The sequence below is a fragment of the Haemaphysalis longicornis genome, unplaced genomic scaffold, assembly GCF_048455015.1.
Source record: "Haemaphysalis longicornis isolate Haplotype H1 unplaced genomic scaffold, Haemaphysalis longicornis Haplotype H1 scaffold_3, whole genome shotgun sequence".
Taxonomy (NCBI): domain Eukaryota; kingdom Metazoa; phylum Arthropoda; class Arachnida; order Ixodida; family Ixodidae; genus Haemaphysalis; species Haemaphysalis longicornis.
The window spans coordinates 105,997,103-106,024,385 of NW_027526335.1; the positions used below are offsets into that span (position 1 = coordinate 105,997,103).

The window sequence follows — 27,283 nt, forward strand, 5'->3', positions numbered from 1 at the left end:
TCGATCTCATTCTCTTTTCTTCTGCTACCTGCTTTACCCTGTAATTGCACCCCCACCGCCACGTCACGTGCATTCACCGTCTTCTCCTTGGTAACGTGCTTTTCTCGTTAGCCGTGCAGTTACGCCCCAGTCATCCCTTTCTGGTCAGCGCGAGTCACCCTCCCTTCCGTGGCAGTCCGTAGGTGGGTAACGTTTATTTTAACGCGGAGCGTGGAGGGCCCCGTGGTGCCATAAAAGCAGTGTCGGTGGCGTTTACCGGGAGGAGAAATCTTGTAGCGCCACTCTCGGCGCCCACCGGAATTCCCGGGACAGTAAGTCTCGAACAAGCAGTTGGGGTGCGAGAAGGTGGCGGCGCATCGCTGCGGCAGGCAGCCGGTGCCAGACATGGCTTGCTACACTTCGCGTCGGCGACAAAAATGTTGTTATCAGGAATGCACCGCGGATAGCTCGTTGCTTGAGGTCACACAGGAAACCGTAACTTACAATCTGTGCATGTTCCAAAGCAGTGCTCAGAGGGTTGACTACGTCCTCCGCGTTAAAGTATTTTGAAGGGGTCTGTTTTTGTGCAAAATTGACGAGGGGAACCTCATGTTGCCAAACTTAACCTCTGCCGCCCGGTGCGCGCTGCAGCGGACCCTGAAGGGGTCGTAATGTATACGCCGTAGTGCCTGCTCGCTCCTGCTTCGGGTGTGATGGATGCGCTGTCGTATATAAGTGGGGGCGACACAACAGAGTCTACTTCGTCGCAAAGTATGATAACGCTATGGTGTTCTACGATTGAAGGCGAAGCTGCAGCGTCCTCCATTTTTTTAATTGCAGAGCACTTTAGAGGCTCGCTCTGTTTGTCGAAGCTCGCTAACGGCAGATGTCAAGCGACTGTCGGAATCATGCGGCGCAGCCAGATAACGGACCCAAGTAGAGCCTGCTGTACCATCGTCAGAGAATAACGCTGAGGCTTTGAAAACCACACGGTTTAAACAGTGATAACCGTTCGAAGCCCGTGAACCACTGGCGCTGTGATCCTTCTCACCAATGTTTAGTGCAAAAAAACTGCTGGCACATTTTAGGCAAAATCTGCGTATATGACAGGCAGCGGTCGCGTTTATTTAGTTAGGAACGCTCATTGGCTTGGTTTTTACGATAGTAAACGAAACAAGCGGCAGTGCAAAAAAAAAAAAAAAAATGGCGCATTCGGAATTACGCAGAAAGGCAGCAGCCGCGCAAGAAAAAAATGGCGCGTTCGAAATCACACAGAAAGGCAGCAGCTGCGCGAAAAAGTACGCGTTGGAAATGACTCAAAAGAAATCCAGCATACGAAAGAAAGCAAGAATAAAAACAACGGAACTCCCTCTGGTGCAGTTTCAGGCGGGGGACACACGATCACTGCGGAGGCGAGAAATTTGAATTGCATTAGACGAAACGTCGTGCCATTAATCGGGTGAGCAGTGACAGGGCGATGAAGAGCGTGATGGGTGGCAGCAGTGAGCGGATAACGGCGCCAACACACATTATGGAGAATCAGTGCTCTGCACTTCCGACAGCTGTCACATTGAGTGGGACGGCTTTAATTGTTAATGTTTTGCACTTGTGTATCTTACACATATTTATAGCAAGGTTCCAATCTCGCTGAAGACCCGATTTCATCTATTAAGAGAGCACCATTTCCTCATGGCCATGGCTAAAGTCTTAAGGGGAGGCTACACTGGGACCTCAATTCCTTGTTTCAGAGACTGATAATTGACGTAAGAATATTGATAATAAAGAAGGGGGCGAGGGTAGCGACGAACAACATGGAGGCATAGTCTACGCATCTTGAAAGGACATGTAGGGGTTGCTCCCAATTAAAAGAACCAAGTGTAAGTCATGTGCCACGCTTCAGCGAGTTTTCTACAGAAGCTATTGCACATCGATTTTTGACTACTTCACTTAAAAGAGGCCAGAAGAATGTGGTTTCCGTTGCGTACAAGCGTAGTAACAGTTCCAAAGGTGTACTTACCCCTGGGATGATGTATACCGCCGCGACCCACAGGATCATAATCAGCATGTTTATTTTTAAGCCCAAACAGACCTTTTCCAGTAGGCTTTTGCTGCCCTAAAAAACAGAAAATAAAAGTTAGCATGAACAGAAACGAAATAGAGTCACGGCACTCTCTTCAAAGCGGTTGTCGACAATCTTATTATTGGTACCGTTGAAATGCATCAGAATAGTTATACTGCTAAGACAGCTTTGGGCTCTTAGATGAAGCGACAGTGAACAATGCGCAGGAAATAGCGTGAGAAAATCTGAGTGGCTAAAGAGTCGTGCTGCTATGCCGAAGGACGCGCGTACTGTTCTGGCCTCGGTCAAAATTAACTCCAAGCCGTCCACTACGATGCGCCCCACAGCACAGGTGTCGGCACGGCCCGTTGAACTTAATTAGTCATGGGGATGGGTAAAAAGATGCATGGGTGTCTTATTACCACGATGGCGCCAGCAGACGGGAGGTAGAGAATTTTAGTTTACATTTCTAACAGTTTTAATGAAGGGATTATCCCGTTTTTTTTATAGATTTCTGTTTACTAGGCTACTATTATTTACACAATTATGCAAGATTATTTTTGGACCCATAGCCAGTTGCCGAGTAGCGGGAGCAATGCAAAATACGCTATATTTTAGCGATAGAAAGAGGCACAATGGTCAGAAAAATAGCAGGTAAGTGACCATATCATAACGCAACGAATATATCATAGCACATTATGGCACAATCAATGTAATAATAATATACCAGTAAAAATGCAATTGATATATAAACAGACTCAGTAAACGTATTTTAAACGTAGACAAATATTGGTTGTATTTCTCAAGGTGTTTTGCTATACTATTCCACATATGGAGCATTTTAATTGGAATATATTCTTTTCCGTAGGCCCAATTACAAACAGGAAAATAAATTGCTTATTAGTCATCGCTAGTCACGTTAGTTCGGGAAGCGTTCCGAACTAACGTGAACAGCCTAGAATAATGTTCGTTGATCTGCAGTGTTCTGGATACAGTTCGAAGATTCGAGAAACCCTCGCGCCGAGTGACAAATTCCCGCAGAGCAGATGCCCCGGCATTCGAATCGTCGCGCTCGCCTTTGCACGTCACTTTGTTGAGTGCTGCTTCGCCGTATTCTGTGAGTTGTTAGGGGAGCACAAGTTCGCTCCAATAAACTTGTTTTCCTTGAAGACAACTGCGTCGTCTTTGGCTTCGTGACATCTGGTGAAGGTGCAGGCTACATGAACACTAAGCCCTCGTCAAGCCGACAAGCAAGCCCCACTCGTGTCAGCCGCCGACAGCAAGGTCTTCAGCCAGAGTTTGGACTCCTTCCGGATAAAGTCAAGAAAGAAGACGTCGTGAAAACCACCATGATCAACGCAGGCACCCTGACAAGCGCTTCCAATCCTGCCCTCGTTCTTCAGCAACCCATGGAGCCCCCATCATTCCATGGGTCGCCTGCGGAGGATCCCGAAGACTGGTTAGAGCAGGTCGAACCGGTCTGGCAATTTAATCGATAGGACGACGTGGAGACACTGAGGCAAGTGTTCTTCTACCTTGAAAACTCAGCACGGATCTGGTTCGAAAACTATGAGAGTTCCCTAGAGTCTAGGAACGATTTCGGAACACAATTTTTAACGACGTTCACCACGGTTGTGCGGAAAGAGCGGGCCGAAGTATTTATTGCTGCTGACGTGCACACAACAACCTAAAGAAAACATTGTTGTGTTGGTCGAGGAGATGAAGAGGCTTTTCAGGCGTGCTGACCCTTTCATGGCGGAAGATAAGAAGTTACACTTCTTGATGGGTGTTGTGAAGGAGGAACTGTTTGCTGGACTTTTCCGCAATCCAGCCCAAACCGTTCCCGAATTTGTGACCGAAGCCAGGAACAATTGAGAAGGTCCTCGAAATGCGTGCTAAGCAGTATGATAGCAATTTTCTTAGAATGGCCAATGCGAACTATTTCGACAGCACGCGGATTCCGGCCGACAGCCTACGCGAGAATATTCGCGCAATAGCTAGAGAGCAGCTGCGGAAACTTCTCCTAACGCCGCCGCAACCCCAAGCCGCTTCCCTTACTGACGTGATTAAGGAAGAAGTGCAGCTAGCGCTGGGAAATTCAATGACGCAAGAAGAACCCCGCGAGCCGCAAGCCATGGCCTACGCGGCTGCCATCCGTCGACCTCACCCGCCTGCCTTCTATCGTCCCGAGGCTCCATACCGTCGTCCCCTGTCGCCCGCCCGACCACCTGCGGTACAAACCCCCGCCCCAAGGAAGACCGATGTGTGGCGAACGCCAGATAATCGGCCGCTGTGCTACGACTGCGGAGAGGCCGACCACATCTACAGTCGCTGCCCCTACAAGAAGCTCGGTTTGCGAGGGTTCTCCGTCGACGGACCACGCCCCCGGCCCGGCCAGCACCCCACTGAAATAGAAGATTACCTGTCCAACGCCAAACGAAATCCAGCGCGCTTCAACTGTTCGCCGTCACCCTACCCATACCGATCGCCAAGCCGTCGGAGCAATGCAGACTTTACGCGTAGGAGTTCCCCAAGCCCAAGTAGGGGAAACAAAAAGCAGCAGCTTCAGGAAGTCAAGTTGCTCTACGGTGAAAAACCGGAAACCCTCCAACGACGCAAGGACGCGTCGAAGACAGTGATTCACGACGTGCCCTCATCCCGACGACCCTACCTAACCCTAACGAGACACCTAAACACGACGACAGTTACACGGCGCGACGGGTACCCGACATGACCGAGACTACCACTGAAAAGACGACGACAACGACGACACACAGTGCCCGACCGTCAACACGCACAAGCCGAGATGCGACGCCCCGAGCACCCGGAACTCGAGGAAGGCGGCGTCCGACGTCAAGGTGTCCATCGACGGCTTTCATGTAGTCGCCCTCATAGACACGGGAGCCGACTACTCAGTAATGCGCGGACCATTTGCGTCTCAGCTGAAGAAAGTTATGACCAGATGGGACGGTCCGCACATACGCACAGCAGGAGGCCATCTCGTGACGCGCGTCACCATAGACGGCGCCACGTACCCTGCGGCGTTCGTCGTTTTGCCTAACTGCCCCCGCGATATAATTCTCGGAATGGTCTTTTTGACGGACAACGGCGCAATAATTGATCTGCAGACCAAGTCTATAACTATTTCTTCCGATCACTCCATGACGCCGGAACCGAACCCCGAACACCGTGGAGCTGTAAGGATTGCCGATGATCATGTCACCATGCCACCCCGTGCAAGCTTGATGATCACCGTCTACTGTGAAGATGCTGCTCCTGACGTCGACGCTATCGTAGACACTGATCAAAGGGTGCTTCTCGACCGTGGTGTGTCGGTCGCAAGAAGCATTGCGCGCTTCAAGGAACACCAATCCCACATTTTGGTTACTAATTTCACCGAGGAGTAACAGCATTTAAACAAGGGCGCGGCAATTGCATTACTCGAAGAAACGCAAGAAGCAAGTGACGTGATTGCAGTCGCCGACTGTGAACGCGCACCCGAAGATACCTTTAAGCTCCCGCATCCCTTCGACGTGAATCCGGCGCTACCGCAAGAAGAGAGGAACAAGGTATTGGATTTGCTGCGTCGCTAGAGCGAGTACTTTTTCGTCAAACTCAAAGTTACGCCCGACACCTCTGGCGAAGCACCGGATAATAACTGAGGATGGAGCCCGACCTACCCGACGGTCGCCGTATCACGTCTCTTCACACGAGCGCGAAGCCATCCGGACTCAAGTCGACGACATGCTCAGCGACGACATTATACAGCCATCGAAAAGTCCGTGGGCTGCGCCGGTCGTACTCGTGAAGAAGAAAGACGGCACGCTGAGGTTGTGCGTTGACTACCGATGATTGAACAAGATCACCAAAAGGACCCCCTGCCACGAATCGACGACGCCGTCGACCACCTCTACCACGCGAAGTACTTCTCATCAATGGATCTGAAGACAGGCTAATGGCTAATTGAAGTGGACGAGAGAGATCGAGAGAAGACTGCATTCATAACCGTGGATGGCTTATACGAGTTCAAGGTGATGACGTTTGCGCTGTGCACGGCGCCTGCAACGTTTCAAAGAGTCATGGACACTGTGCTAGCTGGCCTCAAGTGGCACACCTGCCTCGTATACCTCGAGGACGTTGTGGTATTCTCCCGGACTTTCGACGAACACCTTGCAAGGTTTCAGGCTGTACTCGAGGCCATTCGTACGTCGGGGTTAACGCTGAAGCCTGAAAAGTGCCGTTTCGAGTACGAGGAACTCTACGAGGAACTCAAGTTTTTGGGCCATGTCGTCAACGCCGCGGGAGTCCAGCTCCCGCGGCGTTGACGACATGGCCATAGCGAACTTCCCAACTCCAGCCATAGCGAACTTCCCAAGACAAAGATAAGAAGAGAATGCGCAGATTTCTCGGACTGTGCGCATACTACCGGCGCTTCGTCGCAAACTTTGCACGCTTTGCAGAGCCACTCCCGTGGTTGACGAAAGATAGCACCCCTTTCAGCTGGGAAAACGCCCAAGAGAAAGCCTTCTGCGAGCTGCAACAATGCCTGCAAAGCCCGCCCGTGCTCGCGCATTTCTACGAAACCGCCGAAACGGAAATGCACACAGACGCCAGGGATATTGGCTTGGGTGCTGTCCTTGTTCAAAAGCAAAGCGGTTGCGAAAAAGTAGTCGCCTATGCCAGTCGTGGTCTGTTCAAGGAAGAAAAAAACTACTTAGCCTCTGAGAAAGCGTGCCTCGCGATTATATGGCCCATTTCTAAATTTCGCCCATACGTGTATAGAAGACCGTTCAAGTTTGTGACAGATAACCATGCGCTGTGTTGGCTCGCCAATTTGATGGACCCCTCTGGCCGTCTTGGGCGGTGGAGCTTGCGCCTGGAAGAGTTCGACGTTACGTTCATCTACAAATCCGGCAGGAAACGCTCCGTCGCCGACTACCTGTCGCGCGACCCCGTCGACCCACCACCACAGGACTCCGATGAAGACAGCGCATTCTTCGGAGTCGTGACAGAGAGTGACCTAGCCGCCCAGCAGCGTGCCGACCCTGACTTGCGCGTCATGATCGACTCCCTCGAAGGACGCAGCGTCGCCGTGCCTAGGGCGTTCAAGGGGAATACCAGCATTCAGCATAAAAACTCCATTCTCGTGAAGAAGAATTTCAGCCCCGGAACAAGAACGAATTATCTACTTATCATCCCCGCAGACCTTCGTTACAAAATTTTGGAAGCATGCCACGACGACCCGTCTTCCGAACATTTCGGCACAGCTCGCGCTATTGCAAAAATCAAGGCGAAGTACTTCTGGCCCCGCCTTACATCTGACGTCTCCCACTACGTTCGGAGTTGCCGTGACTGCAGCGACGGAAAACACCGCCAACAAGACCCGCCGGACTTCTGCAAACGATCGCCGTCCCGTCGAGGCCATTCCAACTGATTGAAATGGACCTTTTAGGCTCATTGCCTACGTCACGATCACAGAAAAAGTGGATTGCCGTAGCGACAGACTTCATGACGCGCTACGCAAAGACCGCCGCTCTTCCGGGGGGAATGCAGAAGAAGGGGCGAAGTTTTTCATAAGCCAAGTTGTGCTGCGACATGGAGCCCCTGAAGTCCTAATCAAGCACCGCGAAACGGTCTTTGCTGCGGAGCTCATGCAAGGAATGTTGCGCTACAGCAACACGGATCACCGGAGAACGACAGCGTACCACCCCCAAACGAACAGACTAACGGAACGGCTGAACAAGACAATCGCGGATATGCTGTCTATGTACGTCGACGTTGAAAGTAGGACTTGGGACGAAGTCCTACCGTATGTTACGTTTGCGTACAACACGGCTATCCAGTAAACTACGCAGATGACATCGTTCGAGCTTGTCTACGGTAGACGGCCGACTACGATGCTGGATGACATGCTTCCCCACGTGGAAGACGTCGACCTCAACGCCGACGTGCAAGGATACTTTCAGCGTGCGGAGGAGGCCCTCCAGCGCGCTCGAGTTCTAACAACGGAACAGCATCTGGTGGATGCGAGACGCTACAACTTCCGACGTCGAGACGCCGAGTACCGCCCAGGGGATCGTGTGTGGGTCTGGTCTCCCATCCGACGACGTGGACTGAGTGAGAATCTTCTACGATGGTACTTCGGACCCTACCGGATTCTATAACGTGTTGGCCACCTTACCTACGAGATGATCCCAGATGGGGATTCAGGAACATCAGGACGATGCACGCGGCCCGAAGTGGTCCACGGGGTTCGCTTAACGCATGTCTACGCACGATGACGGACTTTTATTTTTTATTTGATCGGACTGTCGCCTATGTTAGCATCGGGTCGATACACTTTTAGAGGGGGGTAATGCCGCGAACCATGCATTGGCTTGTTTATTTGTGTTTTGCTTTCGCCGCCCGGCGCCGCTGTTATCGGTGTTGTGTGTGTGCCAAGGGAAGCGCGTGTTCCGTTCTTTCTGTGCCACATGTGTTATCTCTTCTGATAGGGAGAGCGTTCCAAACTAACGTGAACAGCCTAGAATAATGTTCGTTGATCTGCAGTGTTCTGGATACAATTCGACGATTCGAAAAACCCTCGCGCCGAGTGATAAATTCCCGCAGAGCAGATGCCCCGCCATTAGAATCGTCGCGCTCGCCTTCGCACGTCACTTTGTCGAGTGCTGCTTCGCCGCCTGTATTCTTTGAGTTGTTAGGGGAGCACAAAGTTCGCTCTAATAAGCTTGTTTTCCTCTAAGACAACTGCGTCGTCTTTGGTTACGTGACATCCCCGAAGAAAAGCAAGGTACAATATGCGTAGTATTCCCAAATGAACACGTTCTCAGACTTTTAGTAAGATGTGACACCCCTATTCAACCTTTGAACACACTTGTCGGATTTCAAACTTCAATTACATATCTGATTGGAATTGACACCTAAACAATCATGGGAAGATACATAGTGAAGTTGTTTATTGTTTATGAAAATAGATATACAATTTGCGCGTTCATGTGTGTACCAATAATGACAAACTGTGTATTTGATTTAATCGAAAATAAGAGTTTGTTGTACCCCGTTAGTCCACTTCGAGGAGAGTGATTTTATGTTTATTTCATCGATAGTTGCGCCTGGAAAGATAGGAGCTGTGCAATCGGCGTACATTAATACCTGCGAATATTTCAAAATTGGTGTAAATTTCTTTGTACGCAAGGAGAATAGAATATTCCTCAAAACTGAACCATGTGGTACGCCAGGGCCCAGTAAAAAACGGGCAAAAAACCGAGAAAATAGCCAGCGCTCGTGAGCGCGAGCATCGCTATGACCACAGAGGCTCGCACAGTGGCTCTAGCAAAAAACGAGAAAAAACGCAAACACCAGCGCTGTCTTCAAGCACCAGCGCGTATGTAAAGAATAACCTCCAGTGCTAACGCTGAAGGCGAAAAGACGGCGTGCTTGGGAAAGGTCACCGCGGCCACCGCATTCTCTAGAACTTAAGGATAATTGGAGAGGTGGCAACGAGTGTGCCAGTCCTTCCCGTGACGCTGTGCAGATCCCGCCACTGCTGCCCGGAGTAGATGAGGAACTAGTAAATGTCTACAAGGCTGTTCATCATATACTATCCACCACTCGCCGCGGTGTAGACGACGACTTCTTCAATGCATATGGCGACGTGTACCACCGCAACTGTGCAAATAAACAATGATACTGAAACTTAACTACGTGCCCGGCAATGATCTTCTACAGAAGCTTCGTCATTCAAGTCTTGCAAGCTTTTCTGAATATTAAAGCAAACCTTTCTAGCTCTACTAGCCAACGGTTCTTTCGTGACTTGCGGGACAACAAACTCGCAACGCGTGGGGATGCGCTGGCGGGGGAGGGAGAGGGAGGGCGGAGGTTTTCACCCACGCAGTTCATTATAGATAGCTCGGCGAATTTACCCAGAGTTCTACGGGCGGAAGTGCGTGCTCGCCGCAGGCGGCGTCCGCGGCACGGCTTTGTCGTCTGCTTTAGCGACTGTTGTTTGGGTCTGTTTTGGTGCAGCTTGGCGTTCATTGTGCGGCGCTTTCGTACGGCTTGATTAACTTGTTCGGCAGGCCCTCCAGGGTAACCCACACCCGATAGAATTAAGTTGTAGCTCGGCACACATACGTTAAGGATGTTTTGCAAGGGGAAAACAAAATGTGCACACTACATGCAGACATCTGGTCGCCAGAGAAACGATACTTTTGCGCAGAGCTTGCCACTAATGGTACTCCGTTTTCTAAGTTGGTGATTGCCAATTCGACTGTGTTTTAAGAGGCCTTACAAAAGGCGAAAGCAGCAACTGTTTCTGCTAAGTAGCGATTATAAAAGTTCCCTCAGCTTTCTCGCAATTCTCAAACTTACTAAACTAACCAGTTTAAATCGGTATAAATGGGAATCACTACGCTCACATGCCGAATGGTTTACGTGTCTGCGCTTGTGTCGCGCGATAGTGTAGCCCCAAGCTAGCACATCAGGATGGCTATGTTCCGCGCTCTCACCCTTGGAGCTTCTGTACGTTTTCTTTCTCCGGCCTCACGGCTGGGCTACAGCGGCGTCGTCTGCCGCTCTAGCCCGGCCGTCGCCGATGCTGCTACTGCTTTCGGGACGCCGCCCAGTGAATTTCCGGTAGCGGCTGGCAGAATCTTTGGTTTCACTCTTTGTACAGCCACGTGTGTGATTTAAAGTGACGTCGCATATCCAACCACCTTCACAGCGTACCTTGGAGCCTATTTTTTCTTTCTGAATATGCAGTGTTTTTGTGCTGCGGGTTGAAAGATTGTAATGAACCCGCAAATGTTAGTATTCTGTAGCAGTTTATAATGAAAAGAAAGAATGAAATGCTTTGTCTAACAAGAAAAAGGGTAGAAAGTAATCAACAAAGTGTTCCACGTATTACAAACTGACTTCACAATTATCCTGAACTGGTTATCAAGGGCAATAAAAAATTGTGTCCGCTTCCACTAGTGGCACAAGGCTGGAGAACTCGAGAGCTGAAGGTCGTTCTCCCTTCGTCGGAGACTCCGCTGTAACACCTGACATGTATTTCCTAACTTGCCGCTGAAAGCTCTTCATGACTGGCACGCCCGGATCGTTTTGTCCGCAGCCTGTCACACCTCTCCCAAAGTAGACCGCGTAAGCACACGCTGGAACCCTAAGCAACCGGCTTCGCGATCTCAGCTTCTGTGCTCCCTACTTAAGGCGCGAACATGCCTGAACTGGCGAGCAGAACAGCGCGCGAGAGCTCACGCCCCGAAGGCTGGCCGAGTAGGCCCGAAGGTCGACCTGGGCGACACTGGGCGGTCCGCACAGATCGCAGGCTCACGTGCGCCTGCTCGGTGATTCTAACTCGAAAGTGTTTTATGCCGGGATACACAAATATTTCCATGACGTCATATCCGACGCGGAAGTAACGCCAGTGCAACAAAGCAAGCAGCCTGTGGAGGGTGCACCCCTGCACACAGGGTCGTCTTGTGGGAAGCACCCTATAGTACTAAAAATACGTCGTATATGGGCTTGCTAATTTCCGGGTTTTATATTGTAACACGAACGTGTTTTATGCCGGGGTACACCAAGATTTCACTGGCGTCATATCCGTCCCGGAAACGGCACCAGCACACCTTTTCCGAAGCGACCCGCCAGAAGGACGTCGCTCTCCAAGCACACCCACAAGACAAGCGCCGGCCTGAAAATCATGCTTATTTACCTAAGGCTTTCACTGCACATTTAACTCCCGTGTGCTACCGATTCCTATGACACAGGAACCAACCACAGTTTTTCTTGGTATTATTATACCGAGCTCCTCACGTGGCGCAAGCCCACGCGCAGGTCCTCCTCAAGATGCGCATGCTTCCGTGCACTTGGTATTTTTTCTTGGTATTTTTTGGTAGCTCTGCACGGCAAAACCTAAAGATGATGATGATGAATTTTTTATTAGGAAGGGGAGGACCGAAGGTTTCTGGGGGGGGGAAGCGGGGGAATAGGGAGGGAGGTAGACGCCCACTGAATGACGCATGCCAGGCCACTGGCAACGCAAAACTGAACTAAAGTCACCAGGTGTTAAGGGTGCTCAAGGATGTCCCTACGCAATGCTTCTATATCTGAATTTGAGAAACAGTATGGTACAGTCTACGAATATCAAAAGCGGAGCAGTGCACAAGAAGATGTTTCATGTCTGCTTCAAGCAGCTGGACTGTTAAAATAGGAAAATTATTAGTTTTTGACTCAGAAATAACACCAACACAAACACTATTATAATTAGAACGAACATGGCCAATTTGCGTAATAGTTCTCGGAGTAATCTGGGTATGCTCAGTTATTAAGCTACGCAAATTAAAGGACACAAAAAGGTAATAGTAGTTTTAAGGCATTCAAGTGGGGTTCAGTATTAAAATACCAAACAATTGCAATTCAACATTTATGTCCACGCGATAACAAGTAAAGGGATGTTTCAAGTTTTCTTAGTGCGGATTCAACAACCCAGTTAGGGGCCCAATGTATACGACACCTGTTATTGCAACGTAGTCCAGTTTAATACTGAGTGCTTCAAACTCACTCGCACTAACAGAAGCAGTAGATAAAACACGAAAGCCGAAGGTCATCTCTTACAAAAACCGCAACGCCTCCTCCCCGTGAGATCGAGTTGCGCGAGGTTGACGACCTTTTGTATGTAGCAGTGAAACAGTCTGATTCATTTTTCACAAAGTCTCGCTGGGAACCACTATATAAAACCTGTTTTAAGACGAGATGTGAGCGTGATCAAACTATTTAAATGTATTCAGAGGATCCGTGTTAACGTGATAGAAAGCTGTACAGGTGCCATACTTAAAGTGTCTTCGTTTAAATGATCTACTCAACCGATAAATTGTGAAAACAAAGTCTTCTTTCGATGAACGTAAATAGTTATCCTTAGAACTTGGACGATGCCTGCCAAGTCTACTTCACTTCGAACTCGCAAGACACGCGAATATTCTCTATTTCGCACCACGAAATTACCGTTATTACACTGAAACGAATTTCCACTTTAGCACTGCTGATTGCATCTGTCCTGCCCTGGACGATCTTGTTTTCTACACGAAGATACTGTTAAATAGATACTGGGTGTTTTTTCTTGACACCTAGCATTGGAGTTCAGGTTTTTCTTTCCGGATGATACGTGCACATCGACGAGCGCCAATCGTGACCGCAGCTTCCCAACAACACTTGACATATGTTTGTAGACGGCACATTGTGCCCGATGTCATTCTCTTCGTGAAGAACTGTGCTGCGAAAACAGGCGGCACTGGCTTGCACACTTTCGCCTATAGGTCCTCCTCTTCAATAAGCGGAAGGTCCTTGGTATCTAACTTTGTACCCAGATATTTCTTCATAAAAACACACCACATCTGCCCTGAATTCTTTTAGGACGTCAATTACGTGTGTCATAGCCAAACATGCCTACGCAACTTCTTTTCAAATTTCAGCATTGGACCCTGCCACCTTGACTTCTTACATTTTAATTTCACTCGCAAACACATTCAACAAAGAGGTGTTAGCAGCTATCCAATTTATTTGATGCTGAACGGCTGCTTGTGCCCGACAACTTAGCGACATCACGAAAACCTCCGGGTTGTTTTGCCCCCTCTCCTCCCATCGTACTTGGGAAGGCTTGTAGGAATTACGGAGGTCTGCCAACTTCGCTACCTCTCTCGGCCCGCCGCGGAGGCGAGAGGGGGAGGTCTCTCTTTCCCGCCGGGATCCACTTCTGTCGTGTAAGAATGCAAACCACAACGAGACGGCACAAGCGGAGGCGCGAGCACTCACCAACCGCGCCCCCACAACTGACCGTCCAACGTGGTTCGGTGCTAAGGACCGAATGACACACTATGGCGAAATCACCAAAGCCTACCGCCTGGCTCGCAGGACCTTCCCACCTGCGGAATCGGGGTTGAGCCGGGCGGAGGCAGTACTACTAAGGCAGCTTCAAACGGGGTCCCTACCCACCCAGGCTCTGATGCACCAAATCTATCCGGAGGCATACCCCACTGACAATTGCCAGCTCTGCTGCGGGGAGACAGCAGACCAGAAGCACATCTTATGGAACTGTGTCACAAGCCCAATGGAAGCGACGTCAACAACCATCCCGCCATGGCTTGCAGAAGCCGCAAAGAGCTACACCTACGAAAATCAACACTGGGCCATCCAGCAGGTCCTGCGGGTGCTCCCAAGGCATGAGACTGGCGAGTCGGCAACGGTGAGCTCACGTCTCGGATGAGTAGCCACCAGGACGACGCCGAGGCCCGCGTCGCGGCGCGTAAAAACGTCGTTCTGCCGGCTTAAATAAAGTTTATTCAATCCAATCCCGTGAGAGCGGGGGCGCAGCCGAGCCCCTCACCTGACTGGTTTGCCAGGAGTTCCGCGCGGGCGGGTCTGGTGCGGTTGACGGTGGAAGGCTCTCTCTGGATACTGGCCATCATCGGGAGCGGCCGCAGGGACGTGTTGCTCCTTTTGTAGCGTGAGCTACCCTGGCCGAGATTAGTCAGATTTGCGTGGCTCCTGGAGAGCCGTGCTGCGCCACGTGCTGCGCAAGTGGCGGCCCAGTCCACTTTATGACCATGTGAGAGGTGGCCGGGTGTGGAAACCAGCGCTCGTGCTCGCAGCAACACCGGCGTGCACCTCTGGAACTGCACCCACGCGTCCAGCGTCTTTGCCAGCCTCCGTTCTGCACGTGGTCGCATTGTACACTTGATGATCATGTGAGTGGTGGCGGGGTGTGGAACCGATGGCTCGTGCATCGCAGCAATATAGCAGGGCGTTTGCCAGTGTGGTCTATCCGAACCGAAGGAGAGCGAAACGGCGAACAGCTGGCGCGCCTGAGCGGCCGCCGCCGCCGCGACTGGACTGTTTTGAATTGAATTAGATTGGATTGGATCGGAAATCGTTTTAGCAGCAGTAAGCATGCTTAGCCACTGCTAATTTTTCGGCCTTCCTTTGTCTGCCCTCGCGCCTGTTTCTCCTGCCCTGACCACCATGGTCTTGGCGGTGGTAGAGCGACGCGCCCTACGTCCTTATTGCAGTGCAATAAACGTCAGTGTTGGCGATTTTTGTGTCTTGTGTGTTGCTCGCTGCTCGCTGCTGCTACGCCAATTGGCGGTCCGTGGTGGTGTTCAGTGGCGCTAGCCTTGCGGCTGAGCCAAGAGTGTCGAGCTATAGGTCACCCTAAGAACCTGGTCCCCACATTTTTGGCGCCCGAACGTGGGACTCGTCTTCAACTAAATCCAAGGTTCGCTAGCTCCGAGGAACGTGGCACAGGATTATGAGTTGGCGGATTTGATGCTCTTGGCCTGCCTTTGTGATCATGCGCGGGAGGTCCCGCGATGCTCTGCATCAACAGCGTCCTCCGCAGACGCAGGTGCGGCTCGGGTCCCCCTTCTCCACGGCCCCTACGCAACCGCTACTGTGGCTTGCGCTGGAAAGAGAATTTCGGGAAGTTCCAGATTCCGCGAGCGCTCTACGTCAGGTGGCGCTGTGCGTTCAAGCTGCATGCGCTCGGTATATGCGGATGCTGAAGCCCTATAAGGCGCGCTTCTCGTGCGAGTGGGCACGCAGGCGTCCGTAAGCGAAGGAATGTCTGTAGATGCAGCTTCCATCGCGAACACTCTCGTAAGCGCCATGGAGCAAGTGCTGCAGGCGACGCGCTCACATGCTCCCAGGCTGCACCTGCCAATGCCGAAGTATAGCGGTTTCAGCTACCAAATTAACGCTAACGCTTTCCTGCTGGCTCTGAGACGGTACGAGCAGGCGACCAACATCAGCGAGAGCAAGGGGCTGCGCAGACTTTGGCCTGTCACCCTAGTCGACCATGCCTCCCTGCGGTATCGAACGATAGCCATACGGCGCGCCCGATGGACGACTTCCGAAGGATTTTCAGGGAAGAATTCCTACCCATCGACTACCTCCCGTGGATGCGCAGAGTTGAAAATGCGCACCAAAGCCCTGGACGAATCGCACGGTCGGGTATGTCCGTGCGCTGCAGGAGCTTTACGAGTACGCCGACCCACATGCCCCGAACTGAGAGCGGGTCGATCGGGTCGTCAGGAAATGCCACCCCACGTTTGCCTTGTACTTGAGGCACTGCAGGTGCAGTTATCTCAAGGAGCTTACGGCCAAAGCACGCCGTGTGCAGCAGCAATTGCAGCTGCATGCGTGTATCGGCAACCAAACACTGGAACCAAGCTGTGCTTGGCGTGCCATTACGGGCAGCAGACGAGCCGAGGGCGGCTCTACGTTGATACGCAGCCATAGAGAAACGCTCGATCTCAGTGACCGAGCGCTTGACCTGTACTCGTATGGGTTGCGCTACGCGGAGGTGATACGGCCGGAAGTCCTGCCAGCCCCGCGAGCAGAGCACACAACAAACCGGTCGGTTAACCGGTCGGCGACGGGGCGCACAACTGGGCTTCCCTAGACTGGATCGGTGCTGCCGCATTTGCCTGCACATGCTCACAACTCGCCCCCGGAGAACCGGATTCGGCCAGCTGGCCGTGGAGCGCATGAGCAGCCTCGAACGGTGCGCCAAGCAGCACGGAATTCTGTTCGCTGTTTCAAGTGCGGCCAAGTTGGTCACACAATGCAAAGAGAGAGAAAGAGAAGGCCTTCTTTTGACAAAGCCGGGAGTATTGCCGGCGTTTCCAATCGCCTACGTGCTTCTATGCTAGGGGTCGGGGATGTAGGGAAAATAGGCCCTAGAAAGAGGTGAGCAGAAAAAGAAAACACTGGCGTGGCATGGCGAGCTTGACGGATTATTTTGTAGCTTCGGTCACAGACAGACAGACAGACAGACAGACAGACAGACAGACAGACAGACAGACAGACAGACAGACAATGAACTTTATTGAATGTCCTGAGGAGCACCGCTGCCGTTCAGGGCGGCAGCGCGGCGGGCCGCTCGCACGTGAGGACCGGGAGGCCGAGCTTTACAGCCGTGTCGTGGGCCCTCTGGACGGCCCTTAGGTGGTGTAGTAGATCGGGGCTCTCCAAGTCGGAGCGCCACTCCTCCTTGGTTATGCGTGAATGCCCCGAAGTGCATGTGGATCACATGCACCGCCAGAGCATGTGATCCAAATTGCTACGTTCGCCACAATCCGGGCAGTCAGGTTCAGAAGTGTCCGTGTAGAAGCTGAGAGTGGATAGACTAGGATAAGACCTGGTCTGCAGCATTCGGAGCGTGGCTGCCTCCGGCCTGGAGAGTTTCTCGTCCGGAAGAGGAAACGTTCGCCTGCCCAGCTTATAGTGCTGAATAATCTCGTTGAACGTAAATAAAGTATATCCGAAGACCTCCCAACCAATCCCCGAGGAACCGCCTCTATCCGACCCGGCGCGGTGGAGTATTTCGCGCGCGCGGGTGTGGGTGACTACGTTGAGGTTAGTTAAACAGGACAAGTGCGACCCTAGCTGAGTGGAAAACCAAGTGGTGGTGTGTGAGGAAATGACCTGATTTCCTAGGATGCGAGCTACCCCGGCCGAAACGGAACCTGATGCAAAGGCCCTAATGGCTGGGCGGGAATCGGTCTAAATTCGATTCCGGCTGTCGTCAAGTAAAGCAAGAGCCACGGCGGCCAGAATTTACAATTTCAAAGTGTCACCAATGTCCTCCAAGCAACAAAACAAACTTTTTGAGCTTGGCACTGCTTTGAGGGGCAAGTCCATGGTTCTAGGGTAGTCTTCAAAGTTACCAGGTCTTGATATAGGCGTTCAATATCCTCAAGAAACGCGATCTTCGTGCCAAGTCTGCCCAGGCGGGCAGGGAAACGCAGCGGGCCCCCGGTGGATTCGCCGGCGCCTGATCAACGCGCCCGAGAGGCGAACAACACCCCACCCGCCGCATTCAGAGTCGGAGTTCCGACCAGCGCGCCTGCGCCCTTTCTCGACCTCGCAGTTGCGGGGTGGAGTTTTAGGTACTGCTGGACACCGGGCAAGCACTTTAATGATAGGGGACGAGGTCGCTTCCCCTCTCGAGCGCAAAGCCGTTCGGCTACGAGCGCGGAAGTTACCGCTCCAGCTTGCCTGTGTGTCACAAACTGCAGGCCAGGCCCTCCATTTTTTATAATCGGGCGGCCGACATGACGGCCTCCCGGACGGGGGTCGGCCATTTTGCGGCGCGCTTAGGAATCCGGGGGTCCGCTGGGATTGGTGCTCACGCCCTTTGTTTCGCCCTGCATGCTACGAGGACAAAGCGAGCTGCGGCATTCCAGCGTGCAGGTGCAGGGGGTGACGTCACGATCGCTAGCTCGGATGCGTGCGTGCGATCGTGGCGAGTTGCCGAGGTGCCCGGGAGGGGGCAAAAGAGGAACAATGGGAAGACGTCAGGGCACGACAGATCTGGGCCCGGTGGAAGTTTATTTAAGGGAGCGCACGCGGTCGCTTGGGGCAGTCGGCTGGAGATTCTTGAACGTGCTACGCGGGGAAGGCTCCGGAGGTGACGCGCTTTAGCGGAAGTACCTCGGTAGGCTTGCGACGGATCGACCAACGCCTCGGCTTAGCGCTCGAGTTCGCCCGTCGTCGCGAGTCCCATGGCCGACCAGCTTCCGCACCGCGGAGCCCCGAAACACGTAAGCGGCTGCCTGGTGATGCCGGCTCCATCTCGCCGTGACTTTCCGCCAGTGAACCGACGGGTTCTCCTTGCCTCGTAGAGACTTTCTTTTGCCACGCCTTCCCTTCCTAATTGTTTGTTGCATCGGATATCCGCCTCCTCCGGGTTTTTTCTAGCGTCACTTGTAGCGAACGAGCTGAGAGTTAGTTTTTTGTGTGTTTTGTGTAGTAATTGGCGTTGTCGAGGGTAACTATGTTTGAGGGCATTTCACGTGTCGTGTACAGCTTGCAGAACTGCTAGATTTTTTATAGTAAGTGCTGTTGTCGGGGGTTAACAATGTTTGTCCCCTAGGGTGTTTTGCGTATTGCGTACTTGTTAGTATTATTGCTGTACTTGCATTGTCGAAGTTTAAACAAGTGTTTGCCTCTAGAGTGTTTCGCGTGTCGCGTACAGCTGTCTGAGTTATGTTTTCCAGGTCGAAGGTTAAGACGTAGGCCACGGCGAATCGAGTGTCGCCGTAGTGGCCCCCCTGTTTTCTTTTGTTCTGTTAGCGCCATGCGCTAGCCTCCCAGCGCGCGCGTGCGCTTAGTGGACGGCAGCTTAGTGCCTGCGCGCACAAGGCCGATATCGGTGTGAAGGTTCCTTCTTTTTCTTGTGTCGGGCGTTGCCTTGTAATGTTTGTTCGTGCAGTAAACCTATATAGTTAAAAACGTAGTCGAGCATCTCGGTTGTGATTCCATTCACCCCAGCAATCTCGGCACACGTGAAAACTGACGGGCCGGCCACCATGCTAAAATATAAATAACTGTTGCCTCGCACCCTTCTTCATTGGGTTTCTGCTAGCGGACGCAATTATCCAGGGGAGGGGTTTGTGACACTGTGGTGAAGCTACGTCAGGCAGTGACGTATGCCTCGTCGTGAGTTGGAGTCAGCGTCTACGGCGAATATGTTTCGTCCACTTGCCCGGTCTGACGGTCCCAGTCATTTTGGAGAGAGTCTTTATGTCCGAGGTTCGACGGGTCTTGAACGTCGGTAACGGAGGCCGCCAAAGCCGTTTGCCGAGCCGCCACCTGCAGCGAGGACGCTGTATGGGCGCGCCCCCGAAACGTCCTCCACGCCGAGGGAAGCAGAAGCTTCAGGGGCAGCCGGTAGCCGGCGCTCGCAGCAATCTCCGAGCTCGGTTGTTGGTGCTGCCGCGGCTGATTTTTCCCGCGCCGCCAGCTCTATAGCTCGAAATCGGAGCGACCACCTATGCACGCTCCTACCAGGTGCTAGTGGGCTGACTGCGGTGCTGCGTGACCGCGTCGTGGACATCGGCAACGGAGGCTATCGGGAAAGCCCATTTACGATGCTAAAGCCGTTTTCCGAGCCGCCGCCCGCAGTGAGGTTGCTGTGTGGGCGCACCGCCGAAATGTACCCCGCGCCGAGGGAAGCTAAAGCTTCATGCACAGCCGGTAGCCAGCGCGCGCAGCAACTTTCGAGCTCGGTTGTTGCTCCTGCAACGGCTCACTTCTCCAGCGCTGCACGCTTTCCACCCCGATATCAGGGCGAGGAATTACGCGCGCTTCTAGCAGGTGCTAGTGAGCTGACAGCAGCACGGCGTGATGGCGTCTTCGTTGTTAGGTGACTTCGGCGAGATATTCACTGAGTAAGCAGGTTGCACCAGGATGTTGCAGCACTGCATAGACACCGGCGATGCTCAACTATGCAAATGCAATCCCCGGCCCGTCAGTCTCGCCAACAGGCAAGGAACTGAGGAGGTGCTGGAGGAACTGCTGAAAGCAGGCATTATCCGCCGCTGGACGAGCTCTCGGAGATTCCCAGTAGTGCTCGTTTGAAAGAAAAACGGTAGCTGGCGTTTATGCGTTGACTATCGGCGGCTGAATGCTGTCACGAAAAAGGATGCGTACCCCTTCCCGAGCGTTGACGAAATCGTCGCGAATCTCGGTTGCGCAAAATGCTTCTCCATTTTCGACGCCAGCAAGGGGTACCTTCAGGTCGAGATGCGTCCCAGCGACGAATGCAAGGCAGCGTTCACTTGCCATCGGGAACTATACGAGTTCGTACGTATGCCCTTTGGTTTCTGCGGAAGTCGCAGCACATTCCAACGCTTCAACGACCGAGTGCTCGGGGAGGCAAAGTCGCAGCATGCCCTCGCCTATCCGGAGGACATCGTCGCTAACTCCCGCACCTTCGAGGAGCACCTCGGCCACTTGAAAGACGTCCTGGGAGGACTCAGGGTGGCTGGCATAACCCTCAATCCTGCCAAAGCGCTAATATGCAGCGCTCAGGTGAGCCTGCTCGGCTATCGGATCGACCGCTGACAGGTGTCCCCCGATCCCGAAAAACTTCGGGCGATATTGAAGTTTCCTACACCGGAGGATGTCGCTTGAGTTCGGTGCTTCCTAGGGATGATTCCCTACATCCACCAGTGTATCCCCGCTTGCGTGCGCCTACAAGCACCCTTGACCAAGTTGTTGAAAAAATCTACCCCTTGAGAATGATGAGAGGAGCAGGAAGGAAACCTACGCCAACTGGCGAAAGCCGTTGCAGACACTGCATCGCTGAAACTGCCGGATCAAAACAGGCCGTTCGTGATCCAAACAGATGCTAGTGGCCTCGGCGTAGGGGCAGTGCTCCTCCAGGTGAATGGAGAACAACTGCGACCCATGGCTTTCGTGAGCCGTGCGCTGACACCGGCAAAGCGAAACTACTCGGTCACCGAGGAGTGTCTGGCCACAATCTATGCACTTCGAATGTTCGAGATGTAATTCACACTCGAGACCGATCACATTACCCTTACATGGCTTTCTTGTTTCTGTGGACCCAGCAGGAGGCTTGCGTGATGGGCCATGAGATTGAACACTTAGAATTAGGAGTTCGCTACCGGAAAGGCGCCACGAACGCGGTTGCCGGCGCGCTGTCACGGGCGCCGGTGGCCGACATCCGACTTGCAAGAGAGGCCGAGGAGGACGCTGAAAGTCAGTGACCCTTCTCGGCGTGGGAAGAGCGCGGAACGCGGGAAAACCCAAGTTTCGGAAGCTCAGCGCACGTGCATCTCTTTGGTAGAGGACATCTGCTCGAGGTTGCATTCAGTCGGGAAAAGCTACTCGACGCTCAGCAGGTGAACTTGTGTTGTCGGGATGTGATTGCCTGTCTTAGTGAAGAGACGGACCCTCAGGCAAATCGAGCACCGGAAAATGACGGGCGCCCAGAAGCTGCTGGTATTGCGGCTGGCGCTGGCTCTAGTGCGGCTGTTATTGATGCGAGTGAGCTGGAGAGTTACCTGCTTGACACCGACGAAGCTCTGCTGAAATACGTGCCCAGGAAAAATGACTCAAATTAGCGTTTTAAAGCCGTGATCCAGCACTAGCTCAGGCGTGCTGCGTTTCAGCACTACCACGATGCTGGCGGTCACTGTAGCACGGCAAAGACATGTGAGTAACGAAAACGCCACGTATTTCACATCAATGTTGTTTTGTGAAGCGGGTGTGGCCATGGGAGTCAAACAGCAAACAACATCGTGTTATCACCCCCAGTCTAGTGTGACAGAGTACCGAAATCGACACGTAAAGTCACTGCTTTGGGCCAGGTGGGAAAAAGACTGGAACGAGCACTTGAGCTCGATCTCCTTGTTCAGTGCACAAGCGTGAATTGTTGCACGGGCCTCACGCTTCCGTTCCTAATGTTCGGCAGCGAGCAGAACACGCCGACGGACACGGTTCTGGCCAGAAGGTCGAACGCAGTCCCCGCGAAAGCAGCAGATGCGGCTTACGTGCGGCCCTTGCGCGAGCGTTTGGTAGAAGCCATCAATGAGCGAACCGCAGCCGCGGTAATGCCAGGATCGACCAGAAGGTGGCCTATGACCGAGCTCATCGAGACGTGGCGTACCAAGTGGGCGACACTGTCTTAAAACGTAACCATGCGCTGAGCGATGCTAGCGCGGGGTTCGCGGCGGGTCTCGCACCCAGGTGGGTCGGAAAGCTCGTAGTCGACGAGAGGATCTCCCAGCTAAATTACAAGCTGAAAGACCAAGGTCTGGTCGGATAAGTGGCCCCATTCACGTGGGCGAGCTGAAGCAGTACTTTCAGAGGGAAGAAACTGCTGACACTCCCACTTCGAGCTTGCTAGGTCGTGAGCTCGATGATTGTGCGGAAAGAAGGTCCCCGACGCACCGCGACAACACCAGCAATCGGCGAGTTTGCTGACCGTGTGGGCCACCGTCTTCAGAGGGTTCAAGCGCCCACGCCCAAAGTCCGAGCGACCCTCCAACCACGACACCACCATGACAGGCCTGCGGCGAGCCAGCCAGGTCAGCTGCCACGTGGGGACAAGGATAGCCCAGCTGTTTACGCCAAAACAGCACCCCGCCGCCCGTACAGCGAGCGATCTGCGGGGCGGGGCGGTTCCCGCAGTCAGCTGATCGTGCCCCTCCTCCACGTTGGCGGAGTTTCCCGCCGGAGGTGCGCCGAGCGGAAGCCATCGTCGGTGTTTGCCTAACCCACTGGGAGGAAGCGCTACCAACGCGGCTTCCTGCCCGGGTACAGTCGTCAGGGGTCGTCACTGCTGTCCCGTAAGCAGCGGAAGCCGACGGCGGTCCAGCGAGCAAACGCACCGCCGGTGTGGGGCGAACCGCTGCTGGAAGTGACCGCCTGGGAGTAGCCTGCTTCCCGGGCCCTGTCCTCAAATGGCCCAGCCTACTTCATCGGAGGGGCCTGCAGACCATAAGCTGCCGACAGTGCTCGCGGCCAGCCTTAGGTGCAGACTGATGAGCCCAGGTCAACCGGCGGATTATGGCGAACTATGTGGTACCAGTGCGGTGGAACGTGGACTTGGCGCAGTTGCGCATGTTCTGGATTGGACTTTGTTTGTCCTGCTCGAGAAGTGTGCCAGGCAGCGAAACAAACGGTGAGATCATTGTTGACTGGAGTGTCTCGATGACGAGTGGCTTCGGTCTAAGGGGGAGCAATGTAGAAATTACGGACGTCCGCCATCTTGTGTATCTCTCTCGGCCGGTCGTGGAGGCGAGAGGGGTTGGTCCCGCTCTGCCCTGCGGCCGCGCGCTTCCCGCCCCGGGAGCATGCCCGTGAAAACGGGGGCGCAGCCGGGCTCCTCACGTGACATGTTTGTCAGGAGTTCAGCGCGGGTTTGGTCTGGCGCGGCCGTTGGAGGAAGGCTCTCTTTGGATACCACCCATAATCGGGAGCAGCTGTATGTACGTGTTGCTCCTTTTTGCCCTCCCTTTGTCCGCCCTCGCCCCTGTTTCTGCTATCCTGGCCAAGGTGGTCTTGGCGGTGGTAGAGCGACGCGCCCGACGTTTCTTATTGTTTTTATTGTAGTGCAATAAACATAGGGTTCGCGATTCCCCTGTCTTGTGTGTCCCTTGCTGTTCCCTGCCGCTATGGCAAGTTGGTGGTACATGGCGGCGTTTGGTAGAGCTAGCCTTGCGGCCGAGTCTTGAGTGTCGAGCTATGTCGCCGTAAGAACCCTGGTCCCCACAAGCTTCAGAACCGGACCAAACCGTCAGTACAATCTAAAAAAACAGACTTGTGGCACCTACACCAAAGGCAGACTGGGAATGCGTTCTCCGGCAATAAAAGGTTATGCCAATGTATTGTGTACATCCGCCAAATAGTTTAATAATATCGCGGAAGCGTTCAGCGGCTGGTGGGTCACCCCCTTAACATGGTAGAAAGCGGCGAAACGAGCGAGAATACATCATACAGTTGACATGCCTTCTTCCACATGGCCGCGAAACACGGAGGCCAAGATGCACGAGGAGGTGAACCATGGAGCGGGAATTAATCGAGACAGCGGAACCGGCTGCACATTTCTCAAAAAAGCCTTCTTGACTTCAATCGGAAGCTTATCGCTGAATTGAGCCCATTCTTAATGAGACCACAGGCGCCGAGGCCGCGTTTCCAGCATAGCGCTGACCCATTGACTGGAATCTGTGAGAAGCTTGAAGTCCTAGCTTATGGAACCGGAGTTGACAGCGAACACATCGATTCTCTGCAGTCTAGGAAGGCCGCTAGGGGGCCAGCGGGCGCGGCGTGTGTCACGTCGACTCCGTAAAATGATAAATTTCTCTAGCGGAACTAAGCAAATTTTGGCCTGAAACTAGTGTGAGTTCACTCCGGAAGTGACGAGGATCCTGTGGATACCAAATCAAGCCCGTGAGTGAGCTTTTTAAGACTTTATTCCATCTTCCGCGGTCGACCACGCCGAACGCCTAGCTAAGCCTACGTTAGGCCTGGCAGCCCAGCAGCCCGGGCGGCAGCCGCCAGCCTCGGCGGCAGCTCGCGGTCGCCATCATGGTGATGGAAGTGACAGTCAACGGCACGGACATCGATCCGGCGGAGCTGAAAAAGTCGAATTGGGTAACGAAAGTGACCAAGAAAGTCAAGGAGCTCCAACAACAGGGGCAGCGAGAAAGTCAAGCTGGTGTTTCGGGCGCGGCCGTAACAGCTGCGGTCGGAATGGAGCGAAATGCGAAAGTGTTTTTCACAAACGTGACCGCAAAACAAGAACATAAGATGAAGCTAACCGGCAAGCAGCTGGCAGAAAAATCGATCGCGTCGAACCTTCCGAGGCTACCGCACGCGGATTACAAAGTGATTATACGACCCAAGGAAGGGCTCGCACTCACCAAGCTTTCGCTACCCGTTATCGGGGGGCTACTGAGACTATCCGCCGCCATAGAGTGAAAAAAAGGACAAGAAGAAGACCGGGTCGTGATGAACGACAAGCAGGGGACGATAACCTACAGCACACCTAAAGAAGAAGACGCCGTCAAAATGCTTGCGTTGAGACGATTGCAAGTCGAAGGCAAGGAGTTTGAAGTTATGACCTACATGGCTGCACCCGACAACTGCGGCAGAGGAGTGGTACATGGACTAGACCCAAGGCTGGCCGAAGAAGAGCTGGAGACTGCCTTTTCCCACCCCGCAAACCCCCCTATCATTGGAGTGCGAAGAATGGGAAACTCCGCCTCGGTGATCATCACGTTCGCCGGCCCCCGAGTCCCCAGGTGGATGCTCTGCTTCGGGGCGCCCATGAAATGCTACCTCTACAGAAAAAGGTACGAGGTGTGCTTCAAGTGCGGCGACATCGGCCACCGGTCGGACGTCTGCAACAACCCTACGGAGACGTGCAAAGGATGCGGTGAACCATCGCCGACGAACGAACATCGATGCGAACCTAAATGCAAGTTGTGTGGCAAAGAGCACATGACGGGGGACAAGAGGTGCAAAGCCCTTTTCCGAACTCCCTATATCGTCAAGAAAAGACAGTGGGAGCGCAAGCTCGAAGCGGAAGCGTGGAAGCAAGAAGAAGAAGAGAAAAAGAAGAAACTCGGCACCCGCAGCTCGCCACGCACAAGCAGAAAGGACCAAAACCAGGACCGCTCGAGAAGCAAGTCCAGGCAACGCAGCAGGTCGAGGAACCCATCGGAATCCTTCCCTCGCCTGCCACCGTTGAGGACTGAAACATCAAACACCAAGGACTCACGTGACAGTGGCAGTGTTCGTGCAACCTCGGGATATCCGGCAACAATCGCACCAAAGGTAGGTTGGGTGGGTAGGGCCGCCCAGGATGCTAATGCGGAAATCTTAAATGCCCTTAAGGAGCAGAATAGGATCCTGATGGAACAAAATGCAGAACTAAAGAAGCAGTTAGACGAACTTAAGTCAGATTTGATTAAAAAAACAGAGCAGGAGGCTACACCGGCTCTGGCAGTCAGTCCTCCTCCCTTCAAGAAAGTTAAATCCAGGCAGAATGAAGAGGGCGTCAAATACGAGAATAGGATAACGAACCTAGAATCGGAATGCAACTCGATAAAGGGCATGCTAGAGTCGATACTTGAACAAGTAAAATCGCTGGGCAGCGCTATGGAACAGATGAAAGGTGAAATCCAATTCAGGGACAAACAAATTCAATGGCTATACGGGGAAGCTCAGTCAAAGCAAACGACACGAACTCAGGATGACACCAAAATGCAGCAATAACACGATCTGGCAATGGAATTGTAGGGGCTTCAATAAACGTGCGGTCTTACAGGCATTTCTCGATGGAAGCGATCGCCCGGAGGTCATTGCAGTTCAGGAATGCGGAAAAAATTCAAAATTGGCGGGATATAAATCCTACCCGGGCATTGGAAACGATACCCAGGTAGTCACTTTTGTCAAGAGAAATGTAACGGCAATGCAGCATGAGACGGGGAACACCGAAATCGACCACTCGCTGGTGGAGCTCATACCGCGCAAACGTGCGCAAAGGAATCTATACGTACTAAATATCTACAGTTCACCCAAGCAAAGAAAATGTGATTTCGGGGACCTGTTTCTCAAAGTAAAAAGCCTAGCTCAGGGCGACCCTCTGCTGGTAGTGGGGGACTTCAATGCTCCACACCCAGCCTGGGGTTACAAACACACTCTAGCTAAAGGTAGGGCCTTATGGGAGAAAGTTCAACATCACAACCTGGTGCTGATTACAGACCCCATGCGACCGACGAGGCAGGGAAACAGCGTGTCAGCAGACACGACGCCAGATCTGACCCTCACGCACGGCGGTATCGAGGCCACGTGGTGTAATACCGGGGAAGACCTAGGCAGTGATCACAAGATCATAGAGATCGTGGTTAGCAACGGACCCCCAGTTCCGAAGAAGCG

General features: G+C 53.0%; 1 long non-coding RNA gene across 2 annotated transcripts in view; it reads right to left on the minus strand.

The window, feature by feature from the left end:
• Positions 1–27,283, minus strand: part of LOC144173372 (uncharacterized) — a 109,287-nt gene that overhangs the window by 38,291 nt on the left and 43,713 nt on the right. The window contains exons 1-2 of one of the 2 annotated variants that reach the window (XR_013323238.1): positions 8,220–8,705; positions 1,997–2,092 (exon numbers count right to left, since the gene is read on the minus strand). This is a non-coding gene — a long non-coding RNA (uncharacterized LOC144173372). Of the gene's footprint in view, positions 1–1,996; positions 2,093–8,219; positions 8,706–27,283 lie in introns of those variants that run through there. The other variant, XR_013323237.1, reaches the window with a different exon arrangement.